Below are 20,730 nucleotides of genomic sequence, written 5' to 3'. Positions count from 1 at the left end.
TCACAGCAGGATTGCAGCTGGGGTGTCATTGATTCTAGGCCCTCTCAGTGTACAGATTTAGGAAATAAATACTAACCCATATATTCAAACATATAACTATTTTTCTGTCTATCCATCTTTATATGAAGCTAAACGTGAGTTCATACTGATATATTTGACTCTATTTCAGTACCACATGTTTCCTTTTAGCCTTACCCCTCCCTCTAAAAGTGAGAAACCTAGTTCTCACCATACTCTCTGGGATTGAAATCTGGTTTTGTTATTATGTCTTCATAAGATTGTTATGAAGCTTAAATTTGCTAATGCAAGTAAAGTACTTAGAACAGTGACTGACACTTAGTAAAGTTCAATAAATAACCTGTTATAGTTATTATTGCCCTTAGAATAGTTTAATTTATGTATCTGTGTCCCCTACCTACTAGTCTAAAATGAATGAATGAATGAATGAATGAACAAACCAACTAGCTCAGGGTTTTAAAATGAAAGATACATTCCTAGGTCTTTGAACAAAATTTAAAAATATGTTTACTAACTTGAGAGAAAGAGAGGGAGACATCGATGTGAGAGAGAAACATCGTTTGCCTCCCATACACACCCCAGCTGGGGATTGAACCCAAACCCTAGGCATGTGCCCCCCGCGGTTTGGTGTATGGGACGACGTTCCAACCAACTAAGCCACACCAGCCAGGGCCATTCCCAGCCTTGAGACTGCCCTAGCAAGTTGACCACTCACCTTTCTCTGTAGTAACTCCAGCATTTGGTGTTCTGTCACAGATTTGAAATTGGCATTAATGATGATTAGCATTTCTTACTTAATTAGTTATTTAAATTTCAGCCCAATTTTCTTATTAACACTACCATTTAAACTCTAGGAATGCCTCTTATTTTTTCTTAATCTTCACATAGCTTGTACTATAGCATTTAGCCAGCCTTTCCTATTTTGTATTAAAGTGTGTGATAGGTCTGTGAAGATTGTACTTTTTATTCATTTGGGAGATAAACTAAAGCATGTTGTAGAGAAAGATGGAACAAGGGGGCAGAATGGGGGAAATTGGAAAACTTTCCAACTACTGTCTGAGCCAAGTCTGCACAGTACCCCTTCACTTTGGTTTAAAATAAATTCTCAGAAGGGGGGTTTGGGGGAATGGGTGAAAAAGGTGAAGGTATTGAGAAGTACAGACTGATAGTTACCAAACAGCCACAGGGTGTTTAAAGTACAGCATAGGGGATGTAGTCATTAATATTGTAATAAATGTGTTTGGTGCCAGATGGGTACTAGATTTATTGGGGGGATTACTTGGTAAATTATATAAATGCCTAACCACCATGCTGTATACCTAAAACTAGTATAAAATAATACAAATGTCAGCTGTAATTGACAAATAAATGAAAATAATTATAAAAAGTAAAAATGAATAAATAAATAAAATTCTCAGAACATTGGAAACTCATAATCAAATGTAATTTCTGTAAACATTCTAGGGGCAATATAAGTCATTAAAAATTATCAGTGCCTCTACCTTCTTTCATTATTATAAACAATTGAGACTTGTTTACTTAAAATCTTTTTTATGGCCCTGGCTGAGTAACTCAGTTGGTTGGAGTGTCCTCTTGTACATCAAAAGTTTGTGGGTTTGATTCCTGGTCAGGCACATGCTTAGATTGTGGGTTCAATCCCTGGTTGGGGGGCTTAAGGTGGGAGGAGTGATCAAATCTGATTGATGTTTCTCTCTCATATCAATGTTTTTGTCTCTCCTTCCTCGCTATCTAAAATGAAAACAAAAAATTTTATGGCAATCACTGTTTAATTTTTCATAAAGCTTTCCTTTTACTCTAAATTTAATGTCTGCCCCCTTTTTTCAAATACCAGAATTTGATAATACTTTTTGTTTTCTTTTTGTTTTTTTTTTATCTCTGAACTTGCTGTTACATTTCTAGATTTTCCTGGTCTTCCTAAATTTTGATTATGTGAAACAAACTAGTCAGTTTTTCTTATAAACATAAGTTTGCCTTGTTTTGAATGAAGGAACTGTACAAGTTACTGGTATTCATTCTTCTTCACTGGTCATTTGAAAACTTACTAAAGAAGCAGTGTTTATAGTTTGAGTTGAAAAAGGAAACTTCTTACAAATTATCAAAGTAAAATAGAAAGCCTAAAATATCAGTCTTGTAAGCTAATGCCATGTAATGACTATTCTATTGGCCACTGTTTTACTCCCAGAGGTCACTTTCCTGCTGCTGAGTATTTTGGTTGAGGACTCTGAAGTGCCATGTCTTTAAGAGAAATGATGTAGATGGATGGGGTAAACTGCGTTGATATTTAGGCTCACTTGTTAGGACTGGCTGTTATTACCAGATAAAAACATATCTCCAACCCCTTCTTGGTCAATATTGTAGTAATATTATTTTTCTTTAAAAAATAATTTGTTCTAGGTGGAGGGGGGCCAAAGGAGAGGGAAACGGGGAACATCTGTAATAATGTTAACAATAAAGATGAAATATCTACAGCAACCGTAAAAAAATAATTTGTTCTAAAAAGCTCTAAGAGATTCCCTATCCCTTAATCTCTCATTTGTTTCTGAGCTTTGAAATAGAATTTTATTCATAGTGACTCACAATATGCTGAAGTTGGATTTATAGGATGTTGTTTGAACCTGTTATGGGTGGTGAGTATTTTTCATTTTCTTATGCTGAGGAATGCCTGAAGATACCAACGTAACAGCCATTTTTTTAAACAAGGCTTTTCCCCCCCTCCTTTGGTTAACAGACATTTTGTTATTCCTACATGACCTTTTCATTTTTGAGGTTTTTAAAATCAAATTTCTTTGGTTTGTAAGTACTAAAAACCACATTGAAATTAACTCCAAAAAAGGGAATTAATGTTCGTGGCAAGGATTCTGGGGCTTTCACAGTACCTAAAGACAGAAGCACAGCCAGGCTTCATGGAAGGGGAGGGGGACCAGGAACTGGAAACTCATCAGTAACTCAGGCAGCTATTTTTTCACCACCCTGGGGCAGCATGGTCTCTCTGCTTCTCCCCATTTGCCCACGGCATCTTCCTCTCTCTGCATGTTGTCTTTCACCACTGTGCAAGCTGAACAAGTCTCTAACTCTTAAATTCATACATCCACTCACGGTTCTGTGATCCCATTTAAACCCTTGGGAGAAAATGCAATTTGAGGCAAGTGTCTGTCTGGTTCTGTCACCTGTGGCTGATGGAACTAAGGTCTCATAGAACATTTCCAGCTCCATTTTTATGGTAGAAGACTAGATGCAGGGCATACAACTAACTCTCAGAGGGAGAGGCATATAACCAAATAAATATCCTAAAAGGTGGTTATTACAAAGGTATACTAAATAATATGAAATAAAATTATCATTTTTTTGAAAAGAAAACACTCATTGGCTTTTATATAGTAAAGAACTTAATTTACCCCCAATCCATAGGTGATTATTGTGAAAGTTGTAAAAATGTCTCCCCTTTTCAAATAAAAACCAGTGGAGCTGATTTTTAAGCTTCTACATACAGAATTTGAAGTTTGAGTCATGCTAGTTTATGAACTTATGTTAATATCACTATCAATACATCATGTCATTCTCTATTCAGGAAGCATTTACTGACTGCTAGCATTTACCCTGCTAGGTACTGTGCTAAAACAAATATTGACAGAGCTAGAAATGTAACATCACCTAGTCTCAAAGAATTCCTAATCTAGCTTCAAAGAGTAGACGTTCAAAGAAATGAGTACAGTATTAGTGTGATAATCATAATACAAATATGTATAGGATACTGTTGAAGCGTGAGACACAAGAATGACAGTCTATTCTGGGGAAAGTGGTTAGTGAAGGCTTCAAAGAGCAGGTCTCAAATGTTCCACGGGGGCATTCTCCCAGAACAATTTGCAAAGGTGTTGCAGAGTTTGATATGACTGAAGTAAATTTTTCCACCATTCAATTTAATGAAACTGAAATGAAAACTTATTTTTTTGTATCTGTCCTTCACATTATAGTAAACACTACTTTTTTTCGAAGGAGGGGTTTGGATTTTAGACTGCTCAACTAATTTTGTTTCTAACGTTGTTACTTTTTGAGAATGAGCTGTCACCAATCATTTCCTTTCAATCTCCTTTATGAAATTTTTCAAATAGTGGTTGGTTGGTTGGTTGGTTGATTGTTGGTTTACTTTTATGGTGATTTTTCCAGTTCAAGCATAGACCTTCATGAGTGGGTGATGGAAAATGCTGGAACTTACAAGTTTTGCTGGAAGATCCAAGTTTTTATAAAACAATGAAAACAGTACATTGTGTAAGCCTAATGTAATTTTAACACATAAATTTCTAGAAATGAGCTATGTCAATACTGAAATTTTATAATTATAGAGGAAAGAACATACATACACACAATTTTGTAAAATATTATTTTAAATCAGTTATTTTTCTCCTATAAAATGGTACCCATCTTTAAGGAAAACTAGTGTAAGCCATTGTCAGAATTCACTACTCTGATCAGTTAACGCCCTTTTCAATTTCTTTATCCACTCATTCATGATTCCTACAACACCCCCATGACAAATAACCAACCAACCAAATGAAAAAACTCCCCAAAACCCAGAGCTCCAGAGTTGACTGTTCTGAGAAGTGACCGAGGTAGGTGAGGGGAGAGGAAAAGGTAGCAGTTGTAGCCAGCTTTGCGGCCTCAGCGGTGATGGTGGTGGGTGTGTATGTTTCACACATGGGGTTCGTTTTCATATAGCAAGCTCAAAAATACCACCTTGTTACTCAGGTCACAAATTGTGACTGTTTCCCATCCCCTTCTACAAACCTGTCAGTCTGCTTTTTGTCACTTTTGTCCTTCAACTATGCTTTTGATATTCTGTGTAGGATGGAGGTAATTGACATAGAAGGGAAAAGGTTATATATAAGCCTTTTACTTGGTCCTTTTGTTTGGAGTGCCCTTCCATCTCTCCTCCATTTATTCTACTCATATTTCAGGATTTAGGTAATATCTTTTTCTTTTCTGACTCCTCAAGCCTAAACTCTGTGTCCTCCTTGTGCTTCCTACGACCACTCACATTATATACTTACCATTTATTGTAACTGCTTGTTTACTTATCTGCATTCTCCATTTCACTCCTGTAAGGGAGGGCCATATCTTCTTTGTCATTGTGTTTCCAGTTCCTAGTATAGCGCTTGACACACAGTAGGGTTCAGTAGGGTTACTGTTTCAGGATTTTGGATGCATTGGAAAAGGAATTTATTGGAAGGATATTAGTCAGCTTACAGAAATGACTTGGAAGACTGTAGAGAACCAAGTTCTGAGAACAAATAGGAAGTAAACCAACCAGCCACCCTCAGTAGTAGACCAAAACCAAAGTTAGGCCACAGAACTATCCTTTTTCTGTTTAAAATACTATTGCTCCTCTGCAGGACACTGGATGCCATTGTTGGAACACTGACATGGGTGCTGTATGTCACTGTCATAAGAATGAATTTTAACTTGTCTTTGCAACTTTAGCTCTAGATTCAGATTCTGTATGAAAGCATCTAATTGACTAACCTATGTACCTGGTCCCTAAACTGGGAATCTGGTCTTTTTGGCTCCATGGTTAACTCTAAGGCCCAGCCAGCATCCATCCAGAGTTCACATAGTGGCAGATTCTTGAAATGTAGGAAGGGAGTTCAGATGTTAGTAAAAAAACAAGCAACCCCCCCACATACGTACTTCTCAGAAAACAGTTGATAATATTTATTAGATCAATGAATGAGAAAATCAGAGTTGTAATTTTCTGCCTCTAACCAGGCATTGAGGTTATTATGGTGCCACTCTCTAATCTAAAAGAAAATCAATTCCAAACCATAAAATAAGCAAAAGACAAGCAAAATCAGCAAAGTTCTTATTTTTAAAATACCTCATTGTTAACTTTTAAATAAAATTATTTGAATTCTTGGAAATTATTCTTGATTATTTCTCAAGTATTTCTTAATCTCTACTTGTTTTTTTCCTCACCTTCTGAAAGTTCTGTTATTTAGATGTTGACTCTTAATTTTCTAGCTTCCATATTAGGGGAGGGTTCAGAGCTAATTTGGGTTTTTTTTTCCTTTTAAGTACATTTTATTTTTTAGAGTAGTTTTAGACACACAGTAAAATTAAGCAGAAAGTACATAGAGTTCTCATATACTCCTGCTGGAGACAGACACAGCCTCCCTCACAATCCACATTCCCTACCGAGGTGGTACATTTGTTACAATCCATGAACCTACATTGATACAGTATTATCATCCAAAGTTCATAGTTCCCATTAGGGATGGTTCTCTGGTGTCCTGTGTTGTGTGAGTCTTGACAAATGTCTAAAGGTACTTATGCACCATAATACTATTATACAGAATAGTTTCACTGCCCTAAAAATCCTTTGTGTTCATCCTATTTATCTCTGCTCCCTAACCACTGGCAACCTTTGATCTTTTTACTGTCTCCATAGTTTTGCCTTTTCCAGAACGCCATACACAGGATGGGGAAAAAGTAGGTTTATAGTTGTAAGTACACAAAACACAAAGTTTATTTTTGTATTATTTATTCATTATTGTATTATTTTCCATGTGAACAACTGTAAACCTCCTTTTGCCCCACACTGTATTTTGGATAATAGTCCTATATCAGATATGTGTTTTTGCAAATACTGTATTTCTTCCCAGTCTGTGTGTGGTATTCTCATTCTCTTAAGCCTCCATATTTTAAAACTATTTTTAGAATATATATTTTTTCAGTTTCTTTATACCTTCTTAAAATCTCATTCTGATAATCTACTCCTTAATTTTATTTTTAATGACATTCATTTTGTTACTTAACCTACTTGTTTTAAAAATTATCCATTATTGCCCTGACTGATGTGGCTCAGTTGGTTGGGCATCATCCCACAAAGCGAAAGGTCGCTGGTTCAATTCCCAGTTAGGGCACATGCCTGGGTTGCAGGTTGGGTCCCCAGCTGGGGCACATGGGAGAGGCAACCAATTGATGTTTCTCTCCCTCTCTTTCTCCCCCCTCTTCCCCTCTCTATAAAGTAAATAAATAAAATCTTCAAAAATAAAGAAAGAAAAAATTTCAGTTATTATATTTTTAATACCCAAGATCTCTAATTGGTTCTTCATGACTCATTATTTTTCTAGTATCCTATTTTAGTTTTCTGAGGATGTTTGTTATGCTTATTTAAGCAATATGTTCTGTGTGGACCATAAATTCTGTTTGCTCTGGTGGTTCTGTTCGTGGACTTTTTCCCCCCACCCCTCGCTTGCACTCCTGCAGTGTTTATTTTTTTTCTTTCCTGGAGCCCATATTCCCTTTAGAATATCAACTACCTTGATTGATAATATATACAGGCAAAATCCCAGGTTTAAATTTATGCCCCTCCTGGTGAATTTTTAGAGTATAAGTGTGTGTGTGGCAGAGAAATGGGTTTAGGTCTAAAGATGGAAATTTGCCAAAGAAATAGTTCTGTTTTGACTATTCAATATAAAAGAGTTACCAAGTAGGCCTTTTGGATCTCGTTAGAGTTATGGTTGGTGATATAAATTTGAAAATGAGCAGCAGTTAGTGGAATTAACACATTTTTGGAGGGGAATATTAAAAAGGGGAAGATTATGGAGGTTGGTTTGATTGCTAAAAGTAGGTTATGGGAGTTTAAAGAGCGGAAGTTATGCTTTGTCTAGGGCGAGTCCTGGCCATCAGAAGGTTTAGAAAGGGCAATGTGTCATCCAGCTTCACTAAGCTAATTAGCTGATCTCTGCCAATTCTGGGTTATTGTTCCAGGCTTCTGTGGAATACTGGACATGGTAGAGTAGCCAGAGTTCTGAGATGAGGAGTTTTAGGCCCCACTCTTCTACTGGTGAACTGTGCTACTTTAGTCTGGCAACTCATATTTGCCTTTCCATGCTTGAATTTACTCATCAACAAAATGATAAGATTGAACCAAAAGATTTTTTAAGGTCCTTTTCTACTCTAAAATTCTATGAACTTTTAAAGAGGGTACAGTTATAAATAATCTAGACCAATGGTTTGATTTTAAAAATATATATTCTTCTTGATGAATAAGTTGTTGATAAGGGTACAATTGGTTTCAAGTAATTACTGGGTTTTGCAGAAAAATTGTTCTAATTCACAGTGTCATTAACAGTTTTTAAGTGTGTTTATTTTTCTTACATCATCACCAAACAGCATTAGGTTTAATGATTTTATTATTCATATTTGTTAATTTACTGGATATGATGAAGTACCTCAAATTTTACTTTTTAAAATTATTTGCAAGGCTAACAAGTCTTCCAAGCATGTTAATATTTGGGTTTCCTTGTGTATGAACTGTTTTGTTTGTAGTCTTTGATCATCTAGTGAGTACTACAAGTAAAAAAAATTGGGTAATCCCAGAGATTCCAGCCAAGATAGAGGCATAGGTAGATGCCCTTCACTTCCTTGAACAACCAAAAGAAGGATAACAATCAATTTAAAAACAAAAAAATAACCAGAACTGCCAGAAAACAGAATTGTATGAAAGTCCGACAACCAAGGAGTTAAAGAAGAAACATTCATCCAGACTAAGGTAAAAGGAGCAGAGATGGGCAGCCAGGGCAGAGAGAACATGCAGGAAGGCAGTGGCTAGTAGACCTGTGATCCCACATTCATGTGTGGGTAAACCGGGAGGACCTGGGAAGTGAGACAGACCATGCAACCCAGGGTCCCAGTGCAGGGAAATAAAGCCTCAAAACCTCTGGCTGTAAAAATCTGTGGGGGTTGTGGTGGTGGGAGAAACTCCCAGCCTCACAGGAGAGTCCATTGGAGGGGTACACGAGATCTCAGAATGTATACAAACCTACCCACCTGGGAATTAGCACCAGAAGGGCCCAATTTGCTTGTGGGTAGCAGGAGAAGTGACTAGAAGCAGCGTGAGAGTAAAGCAAGCAACATTGTTCCCTCTCTGGCCCCTCCTCCACGTACAGTGCCACAAAGCAGGGAAGAGGGTTGCCCTGCCCCAGTGAATACATAAGGCTCCGCACCTTACAATGTAACAGGTGCGCTGAGACAAAGAAATATGGCCCAAATGAAAGAACAGATCAAAATTCCAGAAACAGAACTAAGCAACAAGGAGATAGCCAAACTCCCTGATGCAGAGATCAAAACACAGGTAATCAGGATGCTCAGAGAAATGACTGAGTACGGCCACAAAATATAGGAAGTAAAGGCTATACAAAGTGAAATAAAGAAAAATATGCAGGGGACTAGCAGTGAAGGGAGGGAAACCAAGACTCAAATGAATGGTTTGGACAGAAGGAAGAAATAAACATTCAACCAGAACAGAATGAAGAAACAAGAATTCAAAAAAGTGAGGAGAGGCTGAGGAACCTCTGGGGCAACTTTATAAACATTCCTATATCCAAATCATAGAGATGCCAAAAGGAGAAGAGGAAGAGTGAGAAATTGAAAACTTACTTGAAAAAATAAGGAAGGAAAACTCCCCGAATTTGACAAAGAAAATAGACATGCAAGTCCAAGAAGCTCAGAGAGTCCCAAAGAAGTTGAACCTAAGGAGGAACACACCAAGACACATCATAATTAAATTACCCAAGATTGAAGATAAGGAGAGAATCTTAAAAGAGAAAAGGAGACAGTTACCTACAAAAGAGTTCCCATAAGGTTTCCCATAAGTTTCCCATACTGTCAGCTGATTTCTCAACAGAAACCTTGAAGACTAGAAGGATCTAGAAAGAAGTATTCAAAGTCATGAAAGGCAAGGACCTACATCCAAGATTACCCTATTCAACAATGTTATCATTTAGAATGGAAGGGCAGATAAAGTGCTTCCCAGATAAGGTAAAGTTAAAAGAGTTCATCATCACCAAGCCCTTATTATATGAAATGTCAAAGGGACTTATCTAAGAAAAAGAAGATGATCAAAACTATGAACGGTAAAATGACATCAAACTCACAGCTATCAACAACTGAACCTAAAAAAAACAAAGACAAAACAAAGTAAGCAAACAACTAGAACAGGAGTAGAATCACAGAAATGGAGATCACATAGAGGGGTAACAGTGGGGAGGGGGAGGTTGTAGAATGGGGGAAAAGGTACAGGGAATAAGAAGCATAATTGGTAGGCATAGAATAGACAGGGAGGGTAAGAATAATATGGGAAATGGAGAAGCCCAAGAGCTTATATGTACGACCCATGACATGAAACTCAGTGTGCGGGAGGGAATGCTATGGGTGGGGGGTACAGGGCAGAGGGGATAAAAGGATGAAAAAAATAGGACAACTGTAATAGCATAATCAATAAAATATACTTAAAATTATATCAATCATTATTAACTGGAAGAATAACAGTTCTCAAAGTTATTTTCAATTATTAATTCTCAAAGTCCTTTTCAGGTGCTTATTAACAAATAAATTTGTTATTTGTTACAGTTTGTGGGGAAAAGTGGAAAGAGGTTTTGAAGAAGGCATAAAGTATCTTTAAATAGGTGGTGAAATTAAATTGAAATTTTAAGCATTACTCAAATGACAGAACTATAAATCTTGTATATCTACTTTTGAGAAAAGGTGATATTTTTAACCAGTGTATCTTACTTTTATTATATATTAGTATAGCTGAATTTTAGATTACTCATCTTATATAAATATATTTTTAATTACCTCATGAATACTCCTCAAGTATCTTATATATATGACTGTGAAATACAGAAGAAAAATCAGATATTGTGCATTTGAGAGAAAGTTTTGGGACAATTTCAGCAGAGGTAGCAGTTCGTTTTAGATACCAGAACAAGTGCTTGATGGTAATTCAAAGAGGAAGTAAGAACTTTGCTATGTGGGAGTGGTATGCATATGGGAAGTTAAGTAAAAAAAAGATGGTGTAAGAGAGAAAATTAAAAACCGGACTTCCCTTTCACTCTAGACTGGTGAGCACCATGTATTTGCATTTCATATACAGTGTTGAATATGAACAGGTTTTTAGTATAAGATTGGTAATTGATTTTTGTTGTTAATATTAGTTTATAGGGACTCTGATTTCACTGTAGGAATGGTAAATCTCATAGTTTCTTTATCTTAAAAGAATGTAAATAGCATAAAAAATTCTCCAGATACGGCCATGGCTGGGTGGTTCAGTTGTTTGGAGCATTGTCCAGTATACCAAAAGGCTGTGGGTTCAATTCTCAGTCAGGGCACATACCTAGGTTGCAGGTTTGATTCCCTGTTGGGGTGTGTATGGGAGGCATGCATTTAATGTTTATGTTTGTCTCTCCCTTCCTCCCTGTGTAAAATCAATAAGCAGATTGGCAGGTGAGGATTTAAAAAAATTCTCCAGATACCATTTCCCCATTCCTCTGTAATCACTTCTCACTTTTTCCCATTTCTGCACTGTTGTTTTTCTTTTTATGCCCGTCCATCTTTTTCATTCGTTTTCTTATCATATCTCTTTGTTCAACTTTTTTCCTTTTCTACTTTACTCCTTTCAATTATTTTTGGTCATCCATTCTTTTTCTTACCTGTTAATTTCCCCACTCTCTTCAACCAGTCTAACTTCTTCCAGTTACCTGTTAATTTTCTTTGTCAAAGCCCATGTTCACTAATTAACACAGAGGTCTCCCCAGAGAACTGCTTTCTTCACTTCCATTCTTGAATTGAAGTATAGTATAGTAGAACTCCAAACCAAATGAGAGTTGAATTATAAATTGGTGTATTTTGTCTTAGGCAAGCTGTTTAACTCAAATGCCTCAATTTCTTCCATTATAAAAAGAATTGAAACTAAATCTCCATGTACCCTTCCAGCTCTAAAATGCTTTGATTCTGTGGTGTCTTAACTTTCCCATATTTTAGACTATGCTAGTCTTATTCATTTAATAAGCATTTATATACCTACCTTGTGTTTTTAACTGCTATAATTTATGTGATTGGATCAAAAGATACAAAAGATAAGAGTTCCTGCCTTTCAATTGTTTATAGTGTACTCGGAGAGACAAGAGGTATCTGTATTATCAACAATTAGTTATTTCCAGTTTGTTCCTGTTCAGTCCAGACCAGATCCATATTCTCAATGGAAAACCAGCTACTCTAGTTCCAACTTAATTTTTCCATGAGTGGCAGGGCTGCCTCTGAACACAGTAAAAGATTCCTTTTTATGTTCTTATACATCTAGGAATCCCCACTGTAGTTCTTTTGTAGCATTATTTTATGTTGTTCACTTGATCCAGTCTAGAATTTAACCATAAGGAAAAATTTATCTCAGAACTAAGGAGATTGATCTTCTTTGTGATTTAGTAGATGATCACTGTCCTTATCTTTTGTGTGCATACATATTTCTGTGCATTTATATGTTTGTATAATCATGTTCAAGCATAATGTTCCAGATGGCTGAGTAAATGTGACTAAGAAGTCTTTCCACACCACATATGCTTACACGTTTTTCTTTGGTTTGTTTTTGTACCTATTTTGTAAGGGGTATTGCTTTTGGAGTCATCTTTCCTTTTGTAGGCTGTATTTTATATTTGTATATATAATATTATATTTTATATATTACATATTTATATATTTGGGTATGTATATATAAAGTATACATTTCATATATATATTTTTATATATTTGTGTATGTGTATATATATACCCAAATAATTCGAGTGATATATATGTAACACTCCATAGGGATTAGGGACAGTAGTGGGGAGGGGATAGGACTTATAAAATATCAGCACTAGGGATCCTTGTGATGGAACTGTTTTGAATCTTAACTTTGGTGATGAATATATGAAGCTACTCAAGTGATAAAATTGCATAGAATTAAATACACAAACAAACATGCAAATAAATACAAGTAAAACTGGGGAAATCAAAATAACATAGGTAAATTGCATCAATGCAATATCCAACTGTGATATTGTTTTGTGAAATGTTACCATTGAGAGAAACTGGGTAAAAGGTATACCAGATCTCTGTTATTTCTTTCAACTGAATGTGAACCCACAACAATCTCAAAATAAGAAAGTTTCCATCGAAAATAATAGTTATTTAAAGAAACCTCTTGAAAGATAATTTAACATATGTAGCTACAGGAAGTGCATTGACATATCACTCTGAATATAAACTTAGTAAAGTTGCAGGATACAAAACAATATACAGAAATCTGTCGTGTTCTGATATACTAGTAACAAACTGTCTGAAAGAGAAATTAAGGAAACAGTGCCATTTACAAGTGTATCAAAAAGAATAAAACACTTTTTTAAAAAATATATTTATTGATTATGCTATTACAGTTGTCCCATTCCCCCCCCCACTCCACTCCATCCTGCCCACCCCCCTCCCTCCCACATTCCCCCCCCCATAGTTCATGTCCATGGGTCATACTTATAAGTTCTTTGGCTTCTACATTTCCTACACTATTTTTACCCTCCCCCTGTCTATTTTCCACCTATCATCTATGCTACTTATTCTCTGTACCTTTACCCCCCCCTCCCCCTCCCACTCCCTTATTGACAACCCTCCTGTTCTAGTTGTTTGCCTAGTTTGCTCTCATTTTTGTTTTATGTGTGGTCGTTAATAACTGTGAGTTTGCTGTCATTTTTACTGTTCCTATTTTTGATCTTCTTTTGCTTAGGTAACTCCCTTTAACATTTCATATAATAAGGGCTTGGTGATGATGAGCTTCTTTAACTTGACCTTATCTGAGAAGCACTTTATTTTCCCTTCCATTCTAAATGATAGTTTTGCTGGATACAGTAGTCTTGGATGTAGGTCCTTGCGTTTAATCTTGGGTAATGTAATTATGATGTGCCTTGTTGTGTTCCTCCTTGGGTCCAGCTTCTTTGGGACTCTCTGAGCTTCCTGGACTTCCCGGAAGTCTATTTCCTTTGCCAGATCGGGGAAGTTCTCCATTATTTGTTCAAATAAGTTTTCAATTTTTTGTTCTTCCTGTTCTCCTTCTGGCACCTCTATAATTCAGATGTTGGAACGTTTCAAGATGTCCTGGAGGTTCCTAGGCCTCTCCTCATTTTTCCAAGTTCTTGTTTCTTCATTCTTTTCTGGTTGGATGTTTGTTTCTTCCTTCTGGTCCATACCATTGATTTGAGTCCCAGTTTCCTTCTCATCACTATTGGTTCCCTGTACATTTTCCTTTGTTTCTCTTAGCATAGGCTTCATTTTTTCATCTGGTTTTAGAACAGATTCAACCAATTCTGTGAGCATCTTGATAACCAGTGCTTTGAACTGTGCATCTGATAGGTTGTCTATCTCTTCCTCGCTTAGTTGTATTTTTTCTGGAGCTTTGAAGTGTTCTGTCATTTGGGCCATTTGTTTGTTTGTTTGTTTGTCTTGGCACATCTGTTACTTTAAGGGGTGGAGCCTTAGGTGTTCACGGGGGCGGGGTAACGCTGGTCACTGTGCTGTGACGCTGTACATGGGGGAGGGGCCGAGTGGGAGCAATGGCCCCCGCTTCATTCTCCTCCGGATTTCAATCTTTCACTCCGATACCCACAATCAAACTGGGCCACTCTGGTGCTGGTTCCTGAGTAAGTGGGCCTGTGCACACTCTAGGCCCCTGTGGGTCTCTCCAACAACCTCTCCTGTGAGGCTTGGGAGTCTCTCCTGCTGCCGCCCCAACCCCCAGGGGCGCTTACAATCAGAGGTTTGAGGCTTTATTTCCCCGAGCTGGAGCCCTGGGTTGCACAGTCTGCTTCGCTGCCCGCCGTTTGTCAGGTTTATCTGTGGGCGAATGTGGTGCCGCAGGGTGCTACCCACCACTCTGCCTGCCTCGTTCTCCGCCACTCTGAGTCCGGCCCTCTGGGTTTATCTGTGCAAATGTGGGGCCGCAGGGTCTGCTAGTGCTCGGACTGCCTGCGCCGTTTGTCCCACACTCCGCCAGTCTCAGTCCTGCCACAGCCACGCGAGTCCTCTCCACCCCGGTGCCCTTCTCCGCCCCTCCTACCAGTCTGGATGAATGTTTATTTTCTATTTCCTTGGTGTTGGTCCCCCTTGCTGTTCGATTCTCTGTCAGTTCTGGTTGTGCGAGGAGGCGCAGTGTGTCTACCTACACCGCCATCTTGGTTCTCCAAAAAGAATAAAACACTTAAAAATAAATTTAAGAAAGGAGGTAAAAGACCTGTACACTGAAAACTGTAAGACTCTGATGAAAGAAATCAAAGAAGGGAAAATCAGTATTATTAAAATGTCCATACTATATAAAGCAATATACAAATTCGGTGCAATCCCTATAAAAATTCCAATGGCATTTTACACATAAATGTAACAAACAATCCTAAAATTTGCATGGAACCACAAAAGATCCCTCACAGCTAAAACAATCTTGAGAAAGAACAACAAAGCTGGAGGCATCATGTGCCCTTATTTCAAAATAGATTACAAAGCTATAGTAAACAAAACAGTATGGTATTGACATTTAAAGAAAAAAACAGTCACAAAGATTAATGGAACAGAATAGAGAGCCCAGAAATAAATTTACGATACACATATGGTCAATTAATTTATGACATAGAAGCCAAGAATATACAATGGGGAAAGAATAGTCTCTTCAATAAATGGTGTTGAGCAAACTGGCCAGCCACATCATGCAAAAGAATGAAACTGAAGCACTATTTTACATCATACACAATAAAAACTTGAATATAAGATCTGAAACCATATAACTTCTAGAAGAAAATATAGGTGGTAATAAGTTCCTTGACAAGTCTTGGTGATGGTGGGTTTTTTTAAATTTTTTCACCAAAAGCAAAGGCAACAAAAGCTAAAATAAATAGGAACTACATCAGACTAAAAAGCTTCTGCAGAGCAAAGGAGACCATCAACAAAATGAGAAGACACCCTACTGACTGGGGGAAAATATTTGCAAATCATATAGCTGTAAACTCAATAGCAAAAAAGCCCAAATAATGTGAGTTAAAATGGACAGAGGACCTGAATAGACATTTTTCCAAAGAAGACATGCAGATGGACAACAGGTACATGAAAAGGTGCTCAACATCACTAATCATCAGGAAAATGCAAATCAAACCCACAATGAGCTATCACCTCATGCCCGTTAGAATGGCTCTTATCGAAAAGACAAAAATAACAAGTGTTGGCAACGATGTGGAAAAAATGAAATTCTTGTGCACTGTTGGTGGGAATGTAAAGTGTAGCCACTATGGAAAACAGTATGGAGTTTCCTCAAAACATTAAAAGTAGGACTATCATATGACTGAGCAGTTTCACTTTTGGGTATTTATCCAAAGAAAATGAAAATACTAATTCAAAAAGATACTTGCACCCTTAAATTCATCGCAGCATTATTTGCAATAACCAAGACGTGGAAACCTGTCTGTCGATGGACGAATGGGTAAAGAAAATGTGTGTATATATCTGTATGTATATATCACACATTTCTTTATGTGTTTATATATTTGAATATATAAGCACAAAATGCAATGTTATTCAGCTATAAAAAAAGAATGAAATCTTGACATTTGCAACAACATGGATGGAACCTGAAGACATTATATAAGTGAAAAAAGTCAGATGAAGAAAGACAAATACTGTATGATTTCACTCGTATGTGGAATGTAAAACACACACACACACACACACACACAGGCTCAAAGATGCAGAGGACAGATTGGTGGGACCAGAAGTAGGGGGGGAGGGGTGGGCAAAATGTGTGAAGGGAGTCAAAACTGCAGACTTCCAGTTACGAAATAAATAAGTCATGAGGATGTAGTGTGCAGCGCGGTGACTGTAATTGATAACACTATTGCATAAGTGAAAGTTGCTAAGAGAGATCTTAAAAGTTCTCAAAACAAGAAAAAAAATTTTTTCAATTCTGTAACTTTGGTAATGGGTGTTAAATACATTTATTGTGGTGGTCATTCCACAATATATACAAATATTGATTCATCGTGATACACACCTGAAACAAATGTAATATATATTTAAAAAGCAATTTAAAGGAGTCTGTGCTGAAAGACAATAATATATATAGCTCTGAGAAGTATATTGATATAGTGCTCTGTGGATCATGTCTTTGCATTTACATTAAAAGATTGTGCTACTAAATGGATTTTACCCATTTTTTATTCCAAATTTTCATATAGACATATGGAAAGTAAAGCAGTAGTTGTGATGTGTTTGTCTTAATGAGCAGAAGAACTTTGGAAACACTTAAATGATGCCAGTTTTATGTGTCTCATTTTCTGTGTAATAGAAAATCTGTCAGTTCTAGTAGTGGGTCATTTTTTTATATAATTCATGGAATTAAAGGTTTTGGAAGTTTATTCTGTCAAAGATGAAATATTTGACATTGTAAATGTTACTGTAAAATAATCTAAAAGTATCAACATTGAAGAAAATACTATTGGTTTTTTGAGTAATAAAGATTAAGTTTAGTGGATCAAGAGAGTTATTGTCCAAAAAAAGTTCTTACTATATTAAGAAGTTCATGTAGCAGAAAATGTACTTGGAATTTATTATAGCATAATCATAATTCATAATTGCATCTAAATAAGCCTGATGGTCTAACAATAAAACAAGAGTTGGAATTTTCAAAATTTAAGAGTATTTTTATATACATAGAGTATTTCAATTGGAAAATTTTTGTGATAATCTGATGTTGAATTTAAATGTTCCAGCAGATCACTATTTACTGTATATAAAGGGCCCAGCACAAATAATGCCCCTTTTTTACTACATAAAAAACTTTTATTATGGCATCATAAGCATATAATTCTGTAACGTAACAAAATCACACTCAAGCACACCATATGGCATTGTAGGTGAAATGTTCAAATTGCTGTCCATCTAGTGCAGGACACTCACGAACCCTTCTAACCACACTCAATGGCGTTACTTTTTCCGGACCATGTATAACATTCACACACACCTCACTCTCTATTTACTGACTGAAAATTTTCAGTGAGTCTGAGGTAGAGTGATGTTCTGATTTTTAAAACATATTCATTCTGGCCAGTTTTAGCAGTCCAGAATGTAACAAGAATGTATTTAACTTTATTTCTCATTCATTCTTTTCACCTTCCATTCCATTCCAAGACACTTTATCAAGTTTTTTTTTAAGATTTTATTTATTTTTAGAGAGAGGGGAAGGGAGGGAGACAGAGAGGAAGAGAAACATCAGTGTGAGAAAGAAACATTGATAGGTTGCCTCATGTAGGTGCCTGGACCAGGGGCTAACCCCGCAACCTAGGCCTGTGCCCTGACCAGGAATCAAACCCGTGACCTCTCACTTTGCAGGACAGCATCCAGCCAACTGCAGCCACACCAGTCAGGGTGGCGCTTTATCAAATCTTGACTCAAATAATTTTGGCCTTTCCATCCTCCTTTCCCACTTGTCACAAACACATATCAAAGACTAACTAAGTTAGGTAAATCTGATGTGTGTTGCTGCTGCTGTTTCCTTGTCATTAGTAGATCCAGGGGTGTCCAGCCTTTTGGCATTTCTAGGTTACTCTGGAAGAAGAAGGGTTGTCTTGGGCCACACATTAAGTACATGAACACTAACGGAAAACTGACGAGCAAAAAATGGTTTTAAGTAAATTTACAATTTTGTGTTGGGCCACCTTTATAGCCATCCTGGGGCACATGTGGCCCGCGAACCGCAGGTTGGACACCCCTGATTGGTTAAAGCTGTGGTTTCCTCTTGATGGGCTTGTGATTACTGCATTTCAACTTGCTTTCCTGCAAAAGCTTTTAACTCTTACTGAAACTTCTAGATATGTGTCTTCAGCATTATAAAGCTAACCCACAGTAATTCGGTACAATAAAGTTGGAGTGGTTATACTCTTAAGACAGCAATTTTCAACAGGTGCGCCACAAGAATTTTTAAAATATGCAATACCTGACTATTTAGCCAGGGGCACTGGCCTCTTTTCCCTTGGGTTGCCAAATAATAAAATGACAACAGCCAACATAATAATAGCCATCTAGTGTGAATGAGTCAGAATTATATCTATATTTTTTTTGTCTGATTGGCAAAAAAATGTGTGTTTTGATGTGTCACAGAATTTTAGTAATTAGCTTGTGAGTACCATGAGGTGAAGATTGAAAATTGCTGCTCTAAGACTTCGTCAATGGCATCATCTTTCTGTTTGTAAGCCAGGCCGTGAAAGACAAACACCATATGATTTCACTTATTAGTGGAACTTAATCAACAAAACAAACAAGCGAGCAAAATAGAACCAGAGACAAGGAAATAAAGAACAAACTGACAGTAACCAGAGGGGAGTGAGGAGAGGGGTAAGGGGAAAGAAGGGGTTGGGCCATCAAGGAACATGTATATAGGGCCCATAGACAAAGACAACGGCCAGGTGGGGTGCTGAGGGGCAAAGATTGAATGTGGGAAGTGAGGATGGGCAGGGCGGAGGAGAGTAACGGGGCAATAACAGGGACAACTGTAATTGAACAACAATAAAAAAAATTTAATTAAAAAATTACTTATAACTACAACTCACTAAATTACTGAACTTTAAGAAAATATGATAATGGCTTATTGAATCCCATAATACAGCCTCACTTACCTTGGATAGACCTGGGTTCCTTGATGAGATTGCAACCATGTTAAGGATTTGATATAACTGATTCAATTTTAATATAAATAATTTTTAACAAAGGAAAAATACTTCGGGTATTGGTTTCTTTGAAACTTCTTATGTATATTGAAGTTGCTTGAGTTTATATTTGAATTGTCTTAAGTGTGTATATTTTTCCTCTAGGAATAAGATACTATAAATAAAGTCCCAGAAGTGGAATGGTTTTTTTCCCTCACATTCCTTGTTTCTTTATATTTACTTGTTTGTGTCATTATTCTTTTATTTTCTGTTTTTTTCTCCATTATCTGCTGTGCGTGTGTGTCTATTCTTGACTGAAAAGTGTTTTCTGGAACAGCTGGTGTTTGGAAATTATTGGCTCTTAGTCATATAAAAACAATGTATTTAAGCATTTTGTTTGAAAACTATCATTGCTAACAGAACTTTATGACATCATAGGGAGAAATATTTGATTGGGATTAATTTAAGCTCAATTCTTGTTCTTTTCAATACAGTATTTCTCCAACTTTGAGGCTTACAGAACTCACAAATTCAGATCTGGCATCCTTTTCACAGAAAGACCTTCAGTAATGTGTAAGTAGTTTTTGTTTCTCATTTTGATTTATTTCTATTAGCTGTTTTCTGTATTAAACATTGAAAGTTTAATCTACCAGATTTCTTACTCAGAATTTGGCATATATTCACCACATAATGATTATGGGTAACAAGTGACACAAAAGAACTTACTGAAAAATGTCTTAAGATCAGCATTAATGACTATTTTTTAGAAGTAACATCCTCAGATGTAAAGAACACTGGGTTAAGAGACTTGAGTTTTTACCCAGACGGCCGCTAACTGGCTAGGTACCCTTAAATAAGCTCCTTTCGTGCTTTGCCTATAACATGAGGGATTAGACTATGACTAATGATAAGATCCCTTCCCTTCCAAATGTCCGTTACTCCTAGCTTAACTTTTTAAAAAATAAATCAGGGGTTGGTAATCTTTCATAAAGATGCTGTCAAATACACAATTATTTTGTTGTTGTTGATTTTTGCTTGGGAATAGGTATTTAGAGGGGAGGTGCTTCCAAAGTAGACTTAGGAGACAAGTAAGCCTCCTTTGCTCAAGAAGTTTGCTCCACATAGTCCATCAATTTGGGTTAATAAAACT

General features: G+C 36.7%; 1 protein-coding gene across 7 annotated transcripts in view; it reads left to right on the top strand.

Moving 5' to 3' along the window:
- DENND4A (DENN domain containing 4A) overlaps nucleotides 1-20,730 on the top strand; it is a 106,452-nt gene that overhangs the window by 7,733 nt on the left and 77,989 nt on the right. For all 7 annotated transcript variants that reach the window (XM_024567506.3, XM_024567505.4, XM_024567504.3 and 4 more), the window contains exon 2: nucleotides 20,075-20,153. The gene's annotated coding sequence lies outside the window, so the exon portion shown is untranslated. The remainder of the gene's footprint in view (nucleotides 1-20,074; nucleotides 20,154-20,730) is intronic.

The sequence above is a fragment of the Desmodus rotundus genome, chromosome 7, assembly GCF_022682495.2.
Source record: "Desmodus rotundus isolate HL8 chromosome 7, HLdesRot8A.1, whole genome shotgun sequence".
Taxonomy (NCBI): Eukaryota; Metazoa; Chordata; class Mammalia; order Chiroptera; family Phyllostomidae; genus Desmodus; species Desmodus rotundus.
The sequence above is the reverse complement of the archived record's forward strand: the minus strand, read 5'-3'. Positions and strand labels throughout refer to the sequence as shown.